General features: G+C 43.9%; 3 non-coding genes across 3 annotated transcripts; 1 reads left to right on the plus strand and 2 right to left on the minus strand.

The window, feature by feature from the left end:
- Nucleotides 1–732: 732 nt before the first annotated feature.
- On the plus strand, nt 733–846 carry LOC140310674 (U5 spliceosomal RNA). Its single transcript, XR_011916722.1, has one exon. It is a non-coding gene; the product is annotated as a U5 spliceosomal RNA (small nuclear RNA).
- Nucleotides 847–3,896: 3,050 nt separating this feature from the next.
- LOC140310445 (U2 spliceosomal RNA) lies at nt 3,897–4,080 on the minus strand. Its single transcript, XR_011916515.1, has one exon. It is a non-coding gene; the product is annotated as a U2 spliceosomal RNA (small nuclear RNA).
- Nucleotides 4,081–4,388: 308 nt separating this feature from the next.
- LOC140310581 (U5 spliceosomal RNA) lies at nt 4,389–4,502 on the minus strand. The gene has a single exon (XR_011916637.1). It is a non-coding gene; the product is annotated as a U5 spliceosomal RNA (small nuclear RNA).
- Nucleotides 4,503–4,807: the final 305 nt, after the last annotated feature.

Genomic DNA, 4,807 nt, shown 5'->3' on the forward strand with positions numbered 1-4,807 from the left:
TGTGTGCGCACACCTTTATTCACAAACTCTTCAACTTATACTCTTTTACCGAAGCTGCTACAGCTCGATTGGCCGAATACCCTTTGATCCTATTTCGGTGAATTTGACATCTGCCTTACATATAACAGATTAGCGGTTTAGCAGTTTTAATTTAGTTTGAGTGAAGGAATTCATTTTATAGCAAAATCCGAAATCGTGAAGAACTCATGAAAGTAAGCTTATTCTCGGATTCCTGAAACTTTAGATTTTCTCTTTCTTTTACTGCAAAGTACAACGTTGTTTTTTTTGTTTAAATCTTTCTAGACATGGTAAATATTAAGGACAAAGCAGTTTTCACATAGTTTGAGTGAAGGAATTCATTTTATAGATAAAATCCCAAGAGTCTGCTGAGAAAAGAGAGTGAATGCGAAGTAGACTTTAACACGGCTATGGGAGCGAGCCGAGTGTGGGCTAACCGGGAGAATTGCTTGAAAGAAACGCGACACCGAATGAGCGATGAGAACAAAGCCTCAATACGGGATTCTCGTGGTGTTTTTGTTGCTGCCTTGTCTTTTGCACAGAGTAAAAGACAAGGCAGCCATCGAATAGGGCCCGATTGTTCCTGGTTGGTCAGCCGAGGAGCAAGGGGGGGGGGGGGGGGGGGAGCAAGCGTCTCAACCAAGCAAAGCTCACCATGGGGAAGGTGGCTATGCCAACTAGCCTGATGCCCTGCTCCCGCAGTGACGGATAATCGTACTCTGGTTTCTCTTCATAACGTACAAGTCTTTCGCCTTTTACTAAAGATTTCTGTGGAGAGCAGCACTAATGAGTTGTTTCTATTTTTGGCAGGCTTTACCTTTGCGGGTGAAGCCCTTTCTGTCTGTGCAAAAGAAATCTTCTTACTGTGCAGAGTGACTTCTCTGAGTAGAGTCGCCTTACTTGTTGCGACTGTGCCGATGTTCGAAGCTGGAATGCAAAGTTGTTGCTTGAATGGTGCTTGCTGGAGCGTGCGGGAGTGCAAAGTTATACCATTTAAAAGGGCTGAAGAGTGCTCAGTGCAGCGGGTGGGCGACACTCTGGCCACCTTGAAAACCGAGGTTACATCCACTACCAGGGGCAGCCCAAGTTCTGCCGCAAGTGTGGTGAGCATGGGCACCTGGTTGAGGCTTGTACCAAGGTGTTATGTGGGAAGAGCAGAGAAATTGGGCAAACTTTTGGAGAGTGTCCAAATGGCAGGAAATGTAATCTCTGTGGAGAATTAAATCACCTCTTCAGAGATTGCCCTAAATCTTTTGCCAACAAATTAAAGACGGTAAAGCCACAGTCAAGCCAACAAAGAGAAGGACCAAAGGTGGCAGTTGGTGAACAAAGTGAAGAGGTTGACCCAATAAATTCAAACTTCCCGCCAAAAGCTTGGATTGGAAGTGAGGAGCAAAAAGGGGAGGGGTCTGTAGAGGCCTCACCACTCACTGTTGAAGTCTGTGAGAATTCACAGGCAGAGGGTGGAGCTACGCTAAATGAGGAGGAAGAGCAGACAGGTGAGTCTAGTGAAGATACTCACCTCCCTGAAGGTCAACAGCCGAAGAGGACGGCATCTGAGCCTCTGATTCCCCAGTGGTATCAGAGAAGAGGGGAAGGGTTAGGTCCCTTTCAGACAGTTCTTCAGTGGAAGAACCTAGAGTCTTCCCCTCCGACTCACCAAATGAGGTCTCCTTTTTAACTTCAGCTCTGCAATCAACCCCCAGGGACTCAAAGTTAAATGCAACATTGCGTCAGAGGCCAACACCGAGAGTCCGAAAAGGAAATATAGATCACCCTACTCACTTTTCACCTAAAGAAATGAAGGAAGAGCTAGTTTCCCAAGAAATAACCTGTGTGTAATTTGTTTTGATAACTTAGAAAAACGAAAATGACATACCTACTTTCCTTTATGCTTTTAATGGTTCTCACCTTCTCAACACTAAATGTGAGAAGTGTGAAATCAAAGACAAGAGCCCAGAGTATTTTATCCTTCTTAGACTCCATAAAATCAGATGTGTTTTTAATACAAGAATGTGGACTACCTTTTTTAAAAAACCATAGACAATGGGAGGAAATGTGGCCCCATTTATCGATATGGAGTGGCTCAAATCAAAATAAAAATGATGGTGTGGCCATTCTAATTAAAAATCTGCATGTTCTGGTGAAAGGTAGCACAGTGGTGAGAGACGGACGGGCACTTTTAGCACACTTGAATTTTATGGGGCAAGACTTTAACCTCTTAAATATTTATGGTTTCAATGGAAAAAATGAAAGGTATGACCTTTTAGAAGATATACAGCTTTACATGCTAGGGCAAGTACCTTTAGTTGTAGGAGGGGGTTTTAACTGTATCTTGAGCAGGAAAGATAGAAAAAGAGCAGGGGTAGATTTTAAAGTGGATAAGACTTCGATTTTACTTCAGGGCATATGCAGGGATTTTAAGCTTACTGACTGTTTTAAAACCATGCATCCCAGAGAGGAGGGCTTCACCTGGTTTAGTCATGATGGCACCAGAGCCTCTCGCATTGATTATTTCTTTACTAGAGATTGCCCACCCACTGATGTTAGATTAACCCCTGTTTTCTTTTCAGACCACCTTATGCTCTCCTGCACCCTTTCACCCCCTTCTGGTGTGACGGTAGGAAGTGGTCTGTGGAAACTCAACTGTTCCCTGTTGGAGGATGAAATCATAGTCAGTCAGTACAGGGAATGTTATAAAGAGTGGCAGACCCTTCAAGACCTCTACGAAACACATGCACAATGGTGGGAAATGGTGAAGGAAACGACCCAGACTTTTTTTAAACAGCAAGGTAAACGTAAAAAAAGGAAAGAGAATAGATGTATGATGGGACTACATAAACGCTTACAGCGCTACTTTAAACTAAATCAGTGTGGCATAGACTTTAAAGAAGAAATCAAAGATGTCAAAAAGGAAATGTCAGTTTCAGCAGAAATAAAGAGTAAAGGAATTTTTGTAAGAAGCAGGGAGCAGGAAATTGAGGAAGGTGAAAAATAAAGAAAGTTATAAATAAAAAGGAGTGTATTCAAAATCTAAAAAGAGAAGATGGGTTTTTAACAAAATCCACACAAGAGATGATTGAAACTGTACATACCTTTTATAGTAACATGTACAAAGAGAAACCAGTGCACTTGGAAACATCGGCAGAAATCTTAAAATTCGTTGACAAAACCGTAAAAGAGAATGCACACTTGACACAGAATTTTACTGCTTTAGAGTTAAAAAAATGCCTAACAGGTTTTAAGAGAAGTCGAGCTCCGGGTTTAGACGGGCTTCCTGCAGAATTCTATCTGACCTATTGGGACCTTTTATCATCAGACATTTTAGATGTTTTTAAAGATTTTGAAAAACTCGACCGACTGCCTGACAGTTTTAGAGTGGGAATAGTGACTCTACTTTATAAAAAAAATGATAAGACTGACCTAAAGAATTGGAGGCCCATCACACTTTTAAACTTTGACTGTAAACTTTTTAGCAAGGTTTTAGCGACACGGATGTCCTCTGTTTTAGAGGAGGTAATTCACCCAGACCAAACTTGTGCCATCTCAGGGAGACAACTCACCGACAGCCTCGTACTGATTCGAGACATCATTGATTACGCTAGAGACAGAAACACCCGGCTTGTCATCTTAAATTTAGACTTTGAAAAAGCATTTGATCGGGTCTCGCATCAATATCTCTTTCAGGTGTTGCAGCCATCGAAAAGGGCCCGATTGTTCCTACTTGGTGAGCTTTGCTTGGTTGAGACGGCTCCCAGAGCCGTGTTAAAGTCCACTTCGCATTCACTCTCTTTTCTCAGCAGATTAAAAGAAAGTTTCATCTTGGGCTCCCTGAAACTTCCATCCTGCACCGCTGTTTGCTTTTTCACAAGAGCAGAGGAGAGCGCACCGTTCCCAGCGGCACTGCAGTACCGGGTCGAGGCTTGGAGTGAACGGAGCAAGCTTCTTTTTCAACTCCTATTCTTAAAAATCCATTTAATATGTTGTCCTCGTATAGAGGACATATTAAACTGATAAGAACAGATACTACACTTGATCTTAGCCAAAAGGCCGAGAAGCGATAACTGTCCACTGTTTCAGGTCCGAGGGCCCTTGCTGGCACAATGCGCACTTGTAGCAATGTTCTTTTTATGGCCATAGGTGGCCAGAGTGTCACGTTGCACCTCCGCCCACCCGCTGCACTGAGCACTCTTCAGCCCTTTTAAATGGTATAACTTTGCACTCCCGCATGCTCCAGCAAGCACCATTCAAGCAACAACTTTGCACTCCAGCTTCGAACATCGGCACAGTCGCAACAAGTAAGGCGACTCTACTCAGAGAAGTCACTCTGCAAAGTAGCAAGATTTCTTTTGCACAGACAGAAAGGGCTTCACCCGCAAAGGTAAAGCCTGCCAATAATAGAAACAACTCATTAGTGCTGCTCTCCACGGAAGTCTTTAGTAAAAGGCGAAAGACTTGTATGTTATGAAGAGAAACCAGAGTACAATTATCCGTCACTGCGGGAGCAGGGCATCAGGCTAGTTGGTATAGCCACCTTCCCCATGGTGAGCTTTGCTTGGTTGAGACGCTTGCCCCCCCCCCCCCCCCCCCCCCCCCCCCCCCCCTTGCTCCTCGGCTGACCAAGTAGGAACAATCGGGCCCTATTCGATGGCTGCCTTGTCTTTTACTCTATGCAAAAGACAAGGCAGCAACAAAAACACCACGAGAATCCCGTATTGAGGCTTTGTTCTGACCGCTCATTCGGTGTCGCGTTTCTTTCAAGCAATTCTCCCGGTTAGCCCACACTCGG

Source organism: Leuresthes tenuis, unplaced genomic scaffold, assembly GCF_036924035.1.
Source record: "Leuresthes tenuis unplaced genomic scaffold, fLeuTen1.0.hap1 SCAF_6, whole genome shotgun sequence".
NCBI classification, from domain to species: domain Eukaryota; kingdom Metazoa; phylum Chordata; class Actinopteri; order Atheriniformes; family Atherinopsidae; genus Leuresthes; species Leuresthes tenuis.